This window comes from Phascolarctos cinereus, unplaced genomic scaffold, assembly GCF_003287225.1.
Source record: "Phascolarctos cinereus isolate Bilbo 61053 unplaced genomic scaffold, phaCin_HiC Scaffold_1;HRSCAF=81, whole genome shotgun sequence".
In the NCBI taxonomy this organism is placed as follows: Eukaryota; Metazoa; Chordata; class Mammalia; order Diprotodontia; family Phascolarctidae; genus Phascolarctos; species Phascolarctos cinereus.
This window is the reverse complement of record NW_027555514.1, coordinates 198710011-198728052: the sequence shown is the minus strand read 5'-3', so window position 1 is coordinate 198728052 and position 18042 is coordinate 198710011. Positions and strand designations below refer to the sequence as shown.

Here is an 18042-nt window from a genome sequence, read left to right as displayed (position 1 = left end):
GGAGGGAGAGATCACAGAGAGGGAGCAACATGACGGGAAGGGGGAAAGGAGAAGAAAGCTACGTTTGTGAGCTGATTTGGCCGTATTTGCTCAAGTCGAAACTGTCCCAGCCTCCTGCTCATATTTCACTAATTCATCAACCCATACCTGTATTGTTGTGTGGTGTGGGAGACCCGTAGCTAGAGTCTGAACTTTTGGAGAAAGCACTATCCAATTGCAGCTGACACAGGCTAAACATAAGATGTGTCAGGCTAGAGGGCAGGTGGTGGGGTGAAGTGTGCATAAATCTAATCTTTCAAATCCACTTCCTTTAGGAACTTCATTCCCATCCATCCACATGCCCACTAGCAAGCTGACTGCAACCGGGAATTCATCTTTACAAGGTGAAGTCCGAATAACTCCCCATCTCAACTACCTAAAAAGGGACAAAAAATATCCACTTTCTGGAGGTCTAATAAATTTAGTTGTCTCTGTAAATCTATAACCTCAAAGAGCCTCTAGGCTATGGAAGTCCTGTACTGAGAGCCTCTCAGCATTTCTCCACTGGATCATGCCCCTGGGAACCATCCTTCCAGAGACTCCTCAGGTTTCAGTTTGAACTTCTACAACCATCCTCTTCCTCCACAAGCAATGATGGGATAAGCCTAGCACTTTCTTAACACTAGTGGGAGCTTCCCAGTCTTTACCACATCTGCTCTCCTCCAACCTCAGGATTCCAACCCCAACAGAATCATCATCTTGGGTCAGAGATCACAGGGTAGTTTACTCAGTAGAGCCTGTTAGTATTCCTTCAGGAGAAAATCATTCACTTGAGTGGCCCCTGACTCCATTAGCTGCTCTCCGCTTTCATTTTGAGATCTCAGAAAGCCTCTAACTACTGAATCTACTGACTTAGTTTACTTTTAGTCTTATTATGCTGGAGCCCAACTTCTGTCAAAAAGCCAACAGCCAGGGAATGTTGGCTTTAGCAATTTCTCTATCCTCCCAGACAGTCTCCTGCTACACCTATTGAGCTAATCCCTCAGCCTGAGTGGGAGCCTGCTCCAGTCCTAGAGAGAGGACTCCCCATACCAAATCAAGAGGAATTTCTGTTGATAGGGAGCCATGCAATGTCCTCCCACCCCCATCTGATTAACCTAGTCTCCTCTTTATTTTCAGGATTCTTCCCTCAACTCCATCATGATGCGAGCTGCCTTCTCTCGTCCCAACCTGCTGAAACTATGCCAAATGCTGAAGGAGCTGCCTTACAACCAGCACCATTTTGAGGTCCACTTAGGGACAAAATAAGGCAGAATCCAGAAGGCAGAGATGAAGAGGAACAGTATTCCAGGCATGCAAGTCACCCTACACACATATTCCCTCCCCCCCATCACAAAATGACCCTGAAATGTGGCTCTTTACATCCTCAACAGCCTAAAGGTCTTTTGGTCAGTGGGCTTGATTGAGTTCCTGAGTCAATGATAAAGAAGACATAATATCCTTAAGAAACAGGCAGATAGAGCAGTAAGCCCCACCTGCTCCTCCTTTCCTTTCTCCTGGTAACTAGAATGCTGAGTGCCTGTTGTCAACCTCCAGAGCTCAGTCTAATAAAAGAAAGACAAATACAATTAGGTTGTATGCCTGTCTATTTCTCTCCAAGTGGGCAGCGTGCAGGCATCCATGCATGGGAACTGCAGTTGAACTGAGTTCAAAAAAAGGGTGAGTTGAAGGAGATTATGTACCCATAGACAAAAGAAGTGTTCCCTCCTCCCTCCTCACCTAACTCAGGATGCCTGTGTCTTTTCTCAGCCAAAATTAGGTTCCATAGAACAAGAAAGTAGCCCCAGCAAGTCTGGTTTCTGTCAACCACAAACAAGGGAATGTCACAAAACAAGAGAGTGTCATAACAAGGTAGTGTCTTAACAAGAGAGGGCCATAAAACAACAAGATAACAAAAGAAATGCCTTTAATCAAGATAATGATCCTGTGATAGTGATATAGAGTCAGTCTGAACAGGGAAAAGCTCCCAGTTGGCTTAATCCATTCTTGGGGTTGCTGACACAGCAGGAGAACTTTGGTATTGCAAAGATTTTTGATAAGGGCTCAGATCATACTCTCCAATTAGCTAGTGCGGGTTTTTGGCCTTCTTCAGGTGATGAGGGGCTCAAATGAGATCAGTCATCTCTCTTGTGTACAGCTTCTAAGGACTCAAGGTTTCCTGTATCACTAATGGATCTCATTGGTCTCTGCCTAAACCAGAAAACACACCTGAGCCTTCCTTAAACTACCTTGTAAGCTATACTGTAACCTTTCCAACCCATTAAAGAAACAAACCTTGTTGAGCTCAAGAAAAAAACATATCTCTATCAGAGTAATAACACAGTAAGTGCCCAAAGCTAATCTGAGTATAAATTTTAAAGGCCTCCAATTCCTCTTAAGGTTCTTCTCACTCCCACTCCTCCCCCACTCCATCAGCCCAGGTCCAGGCTCCTCACTCCCTTCCCTCAAAGTCTGCTCCAGCTAAATCCAGATGAGAAATCTATACATACAAATGCATTAGATTTTCCTGGGAATGTGCTGCACTCCCCCAGGGGCCCTAACCTTTGCATTCACTTTTGAGTATCTCCCCTCAATAAAGCTGCCCTGTTTTTCTGTCTTGTGAGCTCCATGTTTCCTTGTATGGGCTTTCAGGTATCCTTATGGAAATTTTGAAATTGCCTTTTATTATTCAGGACTCAGGGCCATTTCTACTGCAAATTTCATTTAACTAAAAGTGTTTCTCAAAATCAAACTTACCTCACCACAATTTGCCCTATGGGATGTGAAAATTTACTTGGAGTCTTCAACATTCCTTAGATGAGAAGCCAGAGGAAGTTTCTGAAAAGTACACTAAAAAGTATCTGTACAACTTGGCATTAGGTAGGGGCCAAAATTAAAATGGGCTACACTTTTTCAGGCTGCAGAAGGGTTTTTAGCAGCTCACTTTCCAAGTAAAGGTATAATTAATGAATAAACTATTTTGCAAATAAGCTATATTTTTTAAAAAAAGGAAATTTCGACTAACACCAATTAATTGCACTCATTAAAATTTTTATTTATCGTGAAATCGCTCCTCTCAGGCTAGAGATAGACTGATAATGGTTCATTGCTGGAGGTCATGTGACAAACAGGAGAGAGTGAGCAGTGGCAACTCACCTGCCAAGTTACGTGATTGGCACAATAGTGAGCTAAGTGGAGCACAGACAAAGCACTCCTTATGTCTTTACTTTCTTTTACATCCTGTCCATTTTTTGTGGGCTGCCCAAAATCCTTTGGTGGGCTGGAAGCAGCCTGTGGGCCTGATCTAAACTGTCCTTGACTCTTCAGTGACCCAAATCCCTCTAGCTCTCATTGATTGGCCAACAAAAGGTCCCAGGCCATGTCCCACAGGGTCATCATTTTGGCCCTGATTGGTTCAGAGTGAATGTAAACAGTAATCCTTTCTGCTTTGGTCTGAGACCCTGAGGAGTTTCTCCCAGATTGGTTGTTGTTGTTGTTTTATGGACTAGGTAAAGAGGCCATCCACTGCTTCATTTCTTGCCTAGCCTTGGTCACTGAATGGGCATTGCCTCAGTCAAACTCCGATCTGTTAAATACTTACTGTTAACCTAGCCTAATAACTGAGTGGGTGTTGCCTCAAACTGAGATATGTTAAAGACCTTCTAACCTAGCCTTAATCACTGAATGGGTGTTGTCTCAGTCAAACTAAGATCTGTTAAAAATCTTGACTTAAAAAGGCAAAGGTCTTCCACTACCTTCAGGATCATCTCCAGTCATCCAGATATGTATGTGGTCACTGGACCCAGATGGGCTCCAGAGGGGAAAGTGAAGCTGGTGACTGCACAGCCCTCCCTCACTTAAATCCAATTCACTTGCATGTCTTGGCATCACCTCCCTCACCTCATGGTCCTCTTGGAGAACAAAGGACAAACAGAAGCAGCAACAGCCTCTGTGGTGACATGTAAATTCTCCACCTCCATCACTCTGTGAATGCTCTAATCTGTACCTGACTTAGTTTATCTGGAGAGTTGCTTTGCTGAGGTTTGTTTCCTTAGGGAAGGCATGATGTCATGAGCCTGTTTACCTAAGTTTGTTCAATTTTTATGTCATTGAACGAAGCATAGGCTTGGATTGAAATTTGTAAAAGAATGATTTCAATGTCACTGCTCTAACTTTACCTATAAGAAGTGTGTTTAAAATCCTAATAATCATTCAGGTATAATCTGTGCTTAAGCATAATAATAATTAAACCTAGGGCTTGTGGTTTTCTTTTTTTTCTTTTTTTTGAGGCAATTGGGGTTGTGACTTGGCTAGCCTCAGGCAGCCAGTAAGTGTCTCAAGGCCAGATTTGAACTCAGGTCCTCCTGACTCCAGGGCCTGACTCTATCCGCTGTGCTACCTAGTCCCCAAATTTAGTGTTTTACCTCTATAATTTCTGTTAGGTGGTAAATGTATATCTGGCAGTAGTGACCCACCATATAATGCAGTGGCACAATGGGTAGAACACTAGCCCTAATGTCAGGAGGACCTGAGTTCAAATCCAGCCTTAGACACTTTCTTTAACCCTGTTTGCCTTGGTTTCCTCATCTGTGAAAGGAGCTGGAGAAGGAATTGGCAAACCACTCCAATATCTTTACCAAGAAAACTCTGAATGGGGTCACAAAGAGTGGGACATGACTAATCAACTTAAAAAAACCCAAACCTACCACATGAACTCAAGAGAAGGGATATTTCCCTATAATAGTATTAAGACACATCCATCCACAATAAGTGTAATGAAGCAGCTTGTGGAAAACCCTTGACCTTCCTCAGACTAAGTGAGGAAGTTTCCTGTAGATCTTTCACCAGTCCCCCAAGTTGGATGATTTCCTCTGGAAGCCATACTAATCTCCTCACAGAACGTAACACCCACCCCATGAAAATCCACCCCACCTTGAATTTCTCAGTTGGTGCTGTGCACGGAAAGCAGGACCCATAATTGGGAACCCCAAAATTCAAATTTGTCCCCAGACACTGACTAACTGTGTGACCCTGGGCATGTCACATGACCTGATTGCCTATCTGTAAAATGGGGATAATAGCACTTAGGTATAGATAATAGCATTTGGGATCTAGGGTAAGGTCTGGCTTTTGTTGCAGCAATGAAAGTGTTAATATCCTTCTCCCTGCTACAAGCAATCATGTCCAGTGATTGCTATTAAAAGAACACACACTGTGTAAAGCAAAATGAAGGGAAGCTAAGCTCTCTTATTTCTAAGTAAATTCCTTAATTTACCCAATAAAAGCTTTCTCTTCAGGCTGAGGAGGGCCTCCATGTCTTCTTTTGTGAATTCCAAATCAGACACCTAAAACCCTAAGAGATCATAAAATTTATTGCTGAAAAAAGACCTTAGACATAATCTATGGAAAGGCAGCATAATGCAGAGGTTCCCAAACTGATTTGGCCTACTGTCCCCTTTAAAAAAGAAAAAAATTGCTCAGCACCCCTATGGGCATGTCATTTAAAAAAAAACATAAAACCTTTTTTAATGAGATATCCTAAATTCAATAATTTATTGGAAATTTGTGGGTTCTTTTCTACGTTGAAATTTTGATGATTCAGTATTGCATCATGTAACTGTATGGTACCATATTGTAAACAAGTCATTACACACATATATTCTTGCCGATGCACTCTGGCCTTCCTGACTATGAACAACACACTTGCCAGCCAATACTTGCTTGTTAGATCTGTAGGTGGACTTGACCACTGAGCAGTTATAACTTACATTTTGTGTGCGTATTTGGGAAAAAAAACATAATCACTACAACTTTAACACTGTCACACAACAGATGAAACATGTACAAATGGTTCTTCAAAAGTTTCTTTCTTCTCTTCTTTACTTTCTTTATGCTTCCATTGCCCCCTTATTTTTATTCAACACCCCCCAATAGTACCCAAGACTGCTACTGCCCACCCTGGATCATTCCAGCACCCCCAAGAGGAATCTCTAGTTCACTGGTCACTGAAATGGACAAATGACATTAGGAAGTGCAGGTTGGACTCTTACCTCAAACACTAGCGGTGTAACCTTAGGCAAGTCAATCTCTCAGCCTTGGTATCCTCACCTATTTAATGGGGAAAATAATAGTTGTTTTGCCACTGGACTTCTACGACTCTATAAGCAAACCTGAAGCTGATGACTTTGGGCCACTCTGCCTCATTTAAATCCAATTGATGTTGAGGTAGGATGTCATCCTTGATGTTAAGTGGTCCTCTTCAAATGAATGATAGCATTCCTCAAAGATTTATTATGAAGATATAGTGAGATCATGGGTATAAAGGATTTTACAAAACTTTAAGTATTAAAGCAATTATGGTCATTAAAATCACCACCATCACATGGTCCAGACTCCTCATTTTGAAAATGAAGTGAGGCTTAGAGAGATTAAGTGAGAAAGGTAAGGTGGTAAGCAATCAGAGGTAAGCCTTGGACCCAAGTCTTTTGACTCCAAATCTGGGACTTTTTGACTACACTACATATTGCTAAAAGAGGATTTAAAGCCAGGAAATAGAAAACTGGTTACAAATGTTTATGAGGTTAGATTGTAATGAAAACAAACTAATGGTAGCAGTTTAAAGTAAAATAATCCAGGCAACTAGTCCATCCCAATCTGATGACTCCTCTCACAACCAACTCCAAAATACTAACTATCCAAATATTTAGATACTTACTTGAATACTGTTCTATTGCCTTGTAAACTTTTATGGGGGGAAAAACCATCCACTTTTAGTCTGTAGCAGTTTGTGACAACTTTAGGACAAGAACGTGAGTTCTGACCTGACCTGACCCAACCTAACATTCTATTTCACACAGGATAGAAAAATATTACACTGCAAAGAATTAGCTCATATTTATGTCTTTCACAACCAATGTTACATTGATGGCTGATATCCAAACACTGATCACAAGTAGGGAGTAGTTTCCCCAAAGTCACCGTTACATAACCAGGGTCCTGAGAGAATTTTAATATAGCTGCTATTTTGCCTGAGACAGTAACAGGCTGGAGCTTCCAGAATTTAGCAGAGATGTGAAACTTTGGCTCAGCTTAGTGATAAAGAATTTCTCACTCACCTTTAGTATACCTACTTCATTAAGCTCAGACATCAGTTACAGCTTTGACTCTATCTGGTCAGTTCCTATTCTGTTTTCAAAATTCCAGCTTGAGACAGTAACTTTAGCTCCAGTATTTGCTGATCAGTTTGTTAATTTACCTGATGTATATCTGCCCCTTCTTCTACCTATTCTTTGATGTATACATTTTTACCTTCCCTCTATAAAATTCCTACTATATCCATCCTGATTGTTTGTAAGTTAACACTTATAGAAACGTTACTCATTTCAAAACTGGTTTTTGTGTAATATGAGACTCTGCTCTGAGCATATAATAAACCAATTGTTGAAATGTCTGTGCATGCTGACAAATATGATTGGCAGCAGTACTTATCAATGAATCCCTGCATACAATTTCCCATTAAAATATGAAGATATCAAAAATGCAAATAAAAGTCTACAAAGTATGGTTTGAGAAATTCTGTCTCCAGGATTTGGAGTCTCAGCCAGTGTCACAACGGTCCCAGGTTGTACTCTGCCTGTTGGAGTGCTTACAGAGTGTCCTAACTACTCTAAAAGCTGTAATATTTTACAATGGTCATGTTGCCTTATGAGTCCCTATAATGTTCTCTGAATTGGGAGAATGGAATGATGGTGGTAGATTAGTGGAAAGTGATAGCTATGATAAGAAAAAAAGCATCAGTAACACGTTTTTCAATGCCCAGAAGAAAAGAAAATGGCAAACCGGGTGGTTTTGTTACTACCTTGTTAAATTTTATATATGTCTTTAGAAGCTGATAGTCATTTAAGATCAATTGAGCCCCAATAAGGGCCAAAAACCTGAATTAATCTTTTTCTCTTTGAGTGAATTAAAAACACCTCTTCCCGTGTCAGCAATTTCCAAGACCAGATGGAACTGACTAGCATTCTTCCTGTTCGTTATCACTAAGCCCAGGATGTCTGGGACCAGATGCTGTCTTGGATAATGGGGCTGTTCTTTATTTTGGTCCATAATTTCAATAGACACTTCTACATTCTCCTATTTTATTGCATTTACAACCTATTCAATTAAGAAAATTCCTTTCCCTTGCCATATGTTAAAAAAACATGCGGAGGTTATATTTTTTGTAACACAGAAATCTTGAGTCTGATCACTCTCAACTGTATAAAACCTCTCTTATTTTGCTTAATCTCCGAGTCAGAATCACATTCTGGCTTCCATGTTAACATGATTCACTAGCTAAAAGGGAATAAACTATATAATCAGGTATCACCCAACTTGTTTGCCTTCTTTAACCAAACTTTCAGGTTAACAAAGCAAAATGTGAATATAGTTCAGTTTCTTGTTTTTATTGTTCAGTCATTTCCAACTCTTTGCCACTTCATTTGGGGTTTTCTTGGCAAAGATAATGGAGTGGTTTGCCATTTCCTTCTCCAGCTCATGTTACAGATGAGAAGACTGAGGCAAGCAGGGTTAAGTGACTTGCCCAGGGTCACACAGCTATTTAATGTCTGAGTCCAGATTTGAACTGAAAGGAGTTCAGCTGGGAGGGATTTCGAATACATCATTCAGGGGAGCTATGAATGTGCCCAGTAACAAAGGTCTGAGACCAAACAAAGGGCAGCAACAACTTAGTGAAGACAATGCTAAACCGTGGCAAACTCACACGTTTGGCTAGAGCTACTCAATGTTTTACTGTATCTAATGAATAACTAGTTTCCCTGACATAACAGACCCCACCTGATTGGGCTGCCCCAGCATTCAGACCATTTCTCCTATTTCTCTTACATCTTCACCTCAGTCAGTCCAGATTTCTTATAATAATGTAATAAAGACCCCTAACAGGATCACAGACTGAGTTGGAGGGGAATTAGAGATTATCTTGTTCAAGGCTTTCTCCATTAAACTCTGACGACTCCTTTTTGCCTATGAAATTTTTATGCGACCTGGACATATAGGTACATAACGTTTGTACACAAATCAAACATTTACTGATAATAAATCATAAAGAAATTAATTTTAAAACAATTCTTTGATATGCATATAATTTTACCATTTATTAAAGACAAAAGCAAATTTACATACTAATGAGATGGATGTTTGTTTATTTTTACATAAAGAATTAAATCTTGGCTGAATATTTGATACTGCTGGACATAGTGTATCTTCAACATTTTTCATGGTTGAACAATGTTTTGATTTTATAATCGTCAATGCTGAGAAAGCCACTTTGAATAAATATGTATTAGAAAATGGCAGAAGTATGTTTAGGACCATTTCAGAAATTGTTGGAAATTCTGTCCTAATCCCAATCCAAAATTCATTTAAAGATTTTTTAGGCAACTCAGGTTTTAAAGCTGTATCTCTTACTAACTCATTAAATTCTTCTTGAATGTGTGAGAGATGATCTCTCAGAAGTGAAGCCTCCTCAAAGGTCAATACTTCTTATTAATAGTTCTTCATTGTTGCTTTCAAAATCCTCCGCCTCTCAGACCCTGTGGTTAAGAGTCCTTGCAAAAACTTCTGCCTTTTCTTGTCTCTGGGCAAACTTGTGTAACTACCTTACTTCTAGATTTCCCTGAAATGATTGTGCCCCCTGAAAGATCTGCCAATGGGATAAGGGGAAGAGGATTAGGGAGGAGGAACTCCCATGAGGGTATGAGTAAGCCTTGGTTTCTATAGTGAATTTGTACTCTTGTGGCCCACAATGGCGACTAAGGGGGTACCCTTTCTCATGAGAAAGCAATAAACACTTTTCTACTTTCAAGGTATCTAAGTCTTTGGGTTTTTTTTTCTTTATTTTTGAGTAAGTGGTCTCTGTCCCACACAGTTGGGGACTTGTCAGCTATTTCCTTTCTTATCTGAGAAGGGCCTCTCAGGCAGTCCTTGGACAGGGGAGTTTCCTTTCACTTTTAAGGAATGGACCCGAAGAAAGACAGATACCTGAAAACAGAAACCTCGGAAATGGAACACGAAACACCACCTGCTGAAGAATATGAAGAATTTGAATCAGTCCATAAGTTTGTACACACAGGCCCAGGAAAGGCAAGATTGGTGAGCCCCTGTAAAGAGGGCAAAAGCTAGTGAGTCTCTGGGTGACCAGGGAGGAGGGGAAACAAGGCTGAGCCTAGGGAGGTAAGAAGGCAAGATTGGTGAGCTTTCTACAGAATGCAAGAACTAGTGAGGACTCGGCAAGATCTAGCCAGCCTCCCCTTCCGTAAGGGGGCAAGATCATTGAATTCTCAAAAGAGGACAAGAGCTAGTGAGCCTCCACCTCATGGGAAGACACGGTGAGTCTTAACGGGAAAGAACTGGTAAGCCATGGGGACATCCAAAAGTGGGTGGTCAGGAACATAGTTCCTTTCCTGATGTCCTGGAGGATAGCAAATTGGACTTGGCCAAAGTATCAAGGGAAAGATAATATGATTTGAGGACTTGAAGATTTTACAATTTGTAGGATGTCTGTTTTTGTGTTTGTGTTTGTGGTGTGACCAGGTGTTCCTATGTAAAGGTATGTGCAGAGGGATAAATAGGTAGAAGGAAGGCAGGAAGGTTTATGAGAGTAAAAGATTTGGCACCTAATCTTTTCTGACTCCCATGAAAGAGAAAAGTTTTTGTGTGCCAGAACACAACCAAAAGGTAATTTAATTCATTCTGGTAATATTTTAAATGAAATGTGATGGTACACTGTTTGGCACTAAGGTAAATTGGGAAAATGTATGGATCTGAAATTTGTTATGATTGGAAGGTGCCTAACATAATGCCTAGAAGAGGGCAGAAACAGTCCTCCTTGGGATATGGGGGGTCGGAAAGCAAAGGCACCAAGATTAGCTCCTCCCTGGGAGGAACTGATTGATCTGAGGGAAGCCACAGCTCGGCCCTGCCCCTCTCTGCTGAGAACTAAAGCAGTTACTCAAAGACCAAGAGAACTTTCCACTACCTACTTCTAGCACCACCAGGGAGTTCCCATTGAAAGAGATTCCTTTAGCTCAAGGAGGAATTGAGCATGTGAATGCTCCCCATAATAGCTCAGGGATAAGGAATTTTAAGAAGGATATGAAGAAGTTAATTGAGGACCCCTCAGGGCTCACTGATCAGGTCAATCAGTTTTTAGGACCTAATTTGTATATTTGGGGAGAAAATGGTGGTGATATTAGATATCTTACTCACTAGGGAAGAAGAAGATCAGATTCGGGGGTGGCGATGAAGGCCTGGGATGCTGGCCACTCGATAGCACAAGGGGAACCAAGGGGAGAAGAGAAGTTCCCCCTTGTAGACCCAAATGGGGACCATAACAACCTGGCCTATAGAAAGAACATGAGGAAATTATAGGGAATTAGAAATGCTGTCCCTAAAAGCCAGAACGTGAATAAGATATGGGATCAAACAGGAAAAAAGAGGAAACTCCTTCTGCCTCTTTAGACAGGCTGAAGGACAACATGAGGAAGTTTTCAGGGTTAGAACTTGAGGACTCAACTGCACAAAGTTTATTGAGAGTATATCTTGCAACTAACTCCTGGCCAGATATTCATAAAAAGTTGCAAAAGTTGGAGAATTGGCAGAATAGACCTTTAGATGAGTTGCTGGAAATGGCCCAAAGAAATGTATGTGGCCAGGGTAGAGGAAAGTAAGAAGGAACAGACAAAACAGAGTACATCATCCCTGAGGAAAGAACTTGCAGTTCCTAAACAACAAACTTGGCTTGCTGAGAAGTTGCAAGTTTCTAATGATTGGCTTGTACACTGGGACAAGCTTAAATTTGAGATGCGAGTCCTGGTAAAATTTTATTGATTATTGCAACTCCATGGGAGTAAAATTAAGCATATTTGGCTTTAAGCCATAATTAGTGAAATTATCTGTTTAAGGTAAAAGGCTCTTGGCACTACAATTAATTTTGTTTTGAGTTTGAATTTGGGTACAGTTGTCTGCATTAAAATCAGCATCTGAGAGAGATGGCACAAGCACCCAGAGGGGATGTGATCCTGTAGGTGGAGACACAGGTCTTTCCCTCTTATAGTAGATTTCTCTGATTAGAGCAAGTGGTCAGTAAATGAAGTAGGTGAGTTGATCTGAATTTGTAGTCATCTCATGGCCTAAGTAAGAGTAAAATCATTGTTTGAATTTATCATATGTAAAAGATTCAATTTCTGAAGTACAATTAGAGAAGAATGCATATGTTAAGATGTGGAATATGTAATAGTTAGAGTTGTCAAGACTGCCAAATGTTAAAGGTACCATAAGAGTGATAATTTCAGTATGTGATAATATGGAAATGCAATTGATGTTACCTGAAGTTTATTGTTTGTGTTACAAAATTATTACTGTTTCTAAATTGTATTGTATTTCTAAAACTCTTAGATTGTAAAATTTGAGGGAAATTGTTGTTATCCTCCTCCCAGTGTGCCTCCCCTGTGTGCAAGACTCCTTGTACCCCTTGGTTAAGATAGAAGGGAAAGGAGAAATCAAGGTGAAGAGTCACGGTTAGGTGCCAGTCCGAGACCACCTTGACGGTTATTAAGATTTAGTAAGGCATGATGAGGCTTCAAATTGTAAGAAATGAGAGGAGGGAATTGTGAGAGATGATCTCTCAGAAATGAAGCCTCCTCAAAAGTCAATAGTTCTTATTAATAATTCTTGATTGTTGCTTTCAAAACCCTCCCCTGCTCAGACCCTGTGGTTAAGAGCCCTTGCAAAAACTTCCCACCTTTTCTTGTCTCTGGGAAAACTTGTGTAAATACCTTTGTTCTAGATTTCCCTGAAAAGATTGTGCCCCCTGAAAGCCCTGCCAATGGGATAAGGGGAAGAGGGTTAGGGAGGAGAGACTCCTGTTAGGGCATAAATAAGTCTTGGTTTCTATAGCGAATTCGTATTCTCCTGGCCCACAATGGTGACTAAGGGGGTACCCTTTTTCATGAGAAAGCAATAAACTCCTTTCTACTTTCAAGGTATCTAAGTTTTGTTTTTTTTTTTAATTTTTGAGTAAGTGGTCTCTGTCCCACACAACTGTGTAATGGCAGATGACTCACTTTTTAAAATTTCAAGTGAGTATGGTTTAAGAACCCAATGTAGTTTTTTAGAATCAAAATTTGAAGGGAAGTATTTCTAAACCTGTGTGTCCAAGCACTTCAGATGATCAATTATAACTCTTACAATTAAATCTTTGGGAATGTTGTTTTCAATTATAAAATCAGCTCTAGCTATAAACATTTCTAAAGAACCATTTTCTATCCTATTCTTCCATATCACTTTTTTAGTGAAACCTTCAATTTTATCTTCTAACAAAAATATATTACAATTTTTTTCCTTGAAGCAACATGTTTGAATCATTGAGTTTTTTGAAAATTTCTTACAGAACAGTTTTGAAAGCCACGTGTGGGGTGTTTGTGACCCCCTTGTAATAACCAGTGAGAGACTGTTCTTAAGAAAGGCAAAAAGGAGTTTTATTGCTTTCTTGTGAGAAAGGACACTCTCTGTGTCACTCAAGGTGGCGTCAGTGAGAAAGTGCAAGGGTGTAAAGCTCCGAACAAGTTTATATAGACCATAAAGCAGAACCCCCCACCCACTCATTGGCTCTTCTTCCCCTTGACTGGGCTTTGAAGCTCACATTCTAAGGGGAAGAACTTCTCCCCAGCAAGGAGGGAAGAAAGGACAAAAAGGGCAAGAAACAAGGAAGGGTTTGCTTAACAACTAGGGAGGGGGGTCTGGGGAGGAAGAGAATCTGGGTGAACAGTATCTGACTCTGTCACCTGATCTACTTGTAACAGTGCTTTCTCAGCCAGGCAGCTTCTGAGAAATGTAGGGAGGGGTCAGCTCCTATCCTACACTGAGAGGGCTTCACTATTTCAGCATTGCATTCAGCCATAAGTCAATATGAAAAAAAAATTAGCAAAATGAAATTTCTGCTCAGTCAAAAATATAACAGCTTCATCTTTCAGTTTCAATAATCTGTTTAAATTTAGCAGTCTTGAGCCACCTCACCTCTGCATGGAGTAATAAGCTGCAGAGTCCAAGTCTTTCCAAAGGTTTGAAAATAAAGGATTGTTGAGGGTTAGGCTTTTAATGAAGTTAATGGTTTTGATAGTATCTCTGATGAGGAGGGATCTAGACCCCAAAAAGGAAAAACCCTGAACTTTCCCCCATGGCCAAATCTCTGGCTTTGCCTGAGGCTATAATCCCATCAATTGGCCTTTCATTGTGGCTAATCTCCCAATTCTCTGTTACCCTAAACGAAGCCTAGCTCTCCATTGTCTTATCTCCCCATGCCCCCCCATTTCCCATCCTTCATTGCAGCTAGGCTCCATTCTCCCTTGGCCACATGGCCCTGGCATTCTATTACCTCACAGTCCCTGATACTTGGCCACTCCTAGATCTCCCCCACAGTCTTTCTGTATATAAGGTCCATCTTGTCTCCGTTAAGGAACTGAGATTCTTAAAATCTAGCCAATAGCTCACTAATGTTCAGGCTCCTTAAGAATCTGCCCAATATGATAAACCTTGTCTTTGGCTGAAAGAAGGCTTGGGTCGAATTCTTTCAGGCAGGCCTCATGTGCTGTAATTTTGGGATACCAGAACGCCTAAGCCCCTAAACCTCAACATCTCAAGAAACAATGTCTAACTTTAGTGATATTTTTTTGGCTCTGAGTGCCTTCAGATGGATCATGCAGTGAGTAAAAGTGATATGTTCATTGCCACTAGCTTTAATTTTTACTACAAATCCAACATTCATGCCGATCATTGCTCCATCACTATGTATAGAAACTCAAATGCAATTTTCCTACTGTCAACCTTCATTTGTGAGAAATTCATCAAGACATAGATATAGATATATGTTCCCTTACTGTGTGCCCTTCCAAAGGGCAACAAAATAATAATTCCTCATGTATGCTTCCTCCATAAATATATCTTACATAAAGTAAGAACTATGCCATGTTAGAAGTATCAGTTGTTTTATCTGACTGAATTGCAAACTTTGGGCTGATGAGAATGGGATCTGAACCCTTAAAAGAAAAAGACCATGTCTTTGAAAGCAACCCAGTCCCTGAATTTCCCCATACATTTCAGTAACCCAAATCATTGGTGCCTCTGCAGAAGGCATCTGGCCCACCCCAACCCACCTTGATTGCTTAATTATCTACTTGATACTCCTTCATCCCATTTAGACCCCTTCTCTGCTACCTCTGGAGCATCCAAGCCACTTTACCCTTCCTTAATGCCATCCAAATCTTCTTCCCATAGTATTTTCTATCTAAAAATATCAATCTCATCCCCATTAAATCGCATAAATTCTTAGAATCCTGCCCACTTGTATTGGTGACACAATAAACCTTGTCTCTGACTGAAAGGCTTGAGTGATCAAATTCTTTTGAGGGCAACCTGCCCTGTACCCTTATATTTTGGAGGTCCTAGCACCCTAAACCACAACATATTGGTGGCCCTTTATGGGGAATTGTCTGACCCCCTCAAGCCTCCTCTCTCTCAATCCATTTCTTTTGCTCTGCAGTTGGGGTCACTCTCCAAGAACCCAGGAAGGCTTGAAGAGGCCTTTTGGGCCTGATGCTCTCAGGTTCCATTTGGCTCAGATGGTTATGAAGCTTTCTCAAATGAAGGCAGACCTTCCACCACATGGGTGATGCCCTATCTTGTAGAGATACCCAATTCTCTAGGATGCTAAGGAATTGGGAAAACTTCAGGTGCCGTTTTAGTTTCCTGAGGCTTACTACACCCCAGGATCCTCCTTCATGGAGGGACTCCCTGTCCCCATTCCTCTGCCTGCAGGACTCCCCTTCTCTTCCAGCCTCATGGCAACCAGATCCTTGAAGCTGGGGAGGACTTCCTCTCAGCAGAAGTTCCCTAAGATTTGCCCCTAGGTTAGAACTGGAAAAAATCTCAGTTTCCAAGACCTTGAAAAGGAAAAGGAAAAATCAAATTAATAATCAATACGATCTAGAGGACCAAGAAAAATTGTAAACGTTCAAAATCATTTTTTTCCCTTAAGTGAAAAGTTGGAACAACTAAAAACATCTTAGCAGATTCTGGAGGTTTTGAGATTGATTATCAAGGAGTTTTGAAATGCCTCCTAACATTCCCATTTACTCCCTTTCCCGCACACCCTTCCCTTGAGTCAAGAGGGTATCTCAGTGTGGGAAGTGCAAACAGCCCCAAGTTTTCTTGTTAACCCCTCTCATCCCAGACCAGACTAAGAAAAGAGAGTGCTGGAGAACAGCAGGGAGTTTGAGTCCCCCTCCTTCACCTAGTCAAAGGAAGGAGGGGAGAGGGGAAGCAGTTATATTGGGGCTTCGCTGGCAATGTCCCTGGGCTCCACATAGCCCACCCAGAAAGCCTGGAAGTGTCACTCAGGTTCAGTGCATCCTGCTCACCATCCCACACCCCACTTCCACCTCCAGCAGCTGTGGGGAGAGAGGAAAGTGACATGGGTCAAGGTAGTATAAAGTAAGAAGCCAGCCAGCCTCCAAACTTGGGTAAGCCTGCTCTTTTAAAAGTTGTAGCTTTAGCATGTTAATGATGAAATGCCAGTTTTCTATGTAAAGTAATTTGGAAAGGCATTCAACAAAATTCAAGTCATCTGATTGGTAATGGGTTTGTTTTAAGTTTCAAACTAACAAACTTTTGTATCAGTCATGCCAAGTAACTTAAAATAATTTGGTTACAGCTAAAACAATTTGGCTATCACTTATGAAAATTGTAAGAATGTGGGTTATTGTTGAATGCTAAAATCTATAAAACTGGTAATTGATTGCTCTGTGTGTGAAAAGGAGGGAATGAGATAGAAACCTTATTCAGATTGGTTTTTACACAAGACCTTTTCATCTTGATAGTACCTTACAGTGTCTTAATAGTGCATCTAACCTGATAGTACCTTACATTAATCTGGAAAGTGAAATCGTAAGAGACTTATTAAGAGTGAACTGTTGACATTCCTGCATGGAAAGATGATATGTGTAACTCATGAGAACTTTGTCAGTATTAGGGTAGTTGAAGGAAAAAAAAATATATATATATATATGTATGTATATATATATAGATAGATACATAGATAGAGGGCACAGAGTGAATTGAAGGCTAACGGGTCATATCTGGAGAATAAAATTAAGGGATGAGAGAGGATGATACTTGGAGAAGAAAGGGAGAAGTAGAATGGGGTAAATTATCTCACCAAAAAAAAAAACCAGAAAAGAAAAGTCTCTCACAGTGGAGGGGAAAAGGGGGAAGTTGAGAGGGAATGAGGGAATCTTATTCTCATAGGATTTGGCTTAAGGAGGGAATAACACACACATTCAATTGGGTGTGGAAATCTGTCTTACCCTACAGGAAAATAGAGGGAGAAGGGGATAAGAGAGCAGGGGGATGATAGAGAGGAGGGCAGACTGGGAAAGAGGGTAATCAGAAGCAAATACTTCTGAGGATGGACAGGGTCAAAAGAAAGAATAGAATAAATGGGAGGGCAGCATAGGATTAAGGGAAATAGAGTTAGTTTTTCACATCATGTCTACTATGGAAGTGTTTTGCATAACTGCACATGTACAACCTATATTGAGTTGCTTGCCTTTTCAGTGAGGGTGGGTGGGGAAGGAGGAAGGGAGAAAATTTGGAACTCAAAGTTTTAAAAACACATGTTTTAAAAAAATGTTTTCACATGCAACTGGCAAATAAGAAATATAGGAAATGGGGTGCAGAAGTCTATCCTGCTCTACAGGAAAATAGAAGGGGAAGGGGATAATAGAAGGGAGGGGGGAGAGATAGAAGAGAAGGCAGACTAAGGGAAGGGGTATTCAGAATGCATGCCATTTTGGTTCTGGGGGAGGGGTGAGAAATTTGGAACTCAAAAACTTGTGGAAGTGAATGTTAAAAACTAAAAATAAATAAATTTATATTAAAAAAAAAGTAAATTATCCAAACCCCAGTAAATAA

The 18042-nt window shown here is 40.7% G+C and overlaps 1 long non-coding RNA gene across 1 annotated transcript; it reads left to right on the top strand.

The window, feature by feature from the left end:
* The first annotated feature begins 313 nt into the window (after nt 1-313).
* Nucleotides 314-1607, top strand: LOC144457788 (uncharacterized). The gene is made up of 2 exons (XR_013487294.1): nt 314-383; nt 1159-1607. It is a non-coding gene; the product is annotated as an uncharacterized LOC144457788 (long non-coding RNA).
* Nucleotides 1608-18042: the final 16435 nt, after the last annotated feature.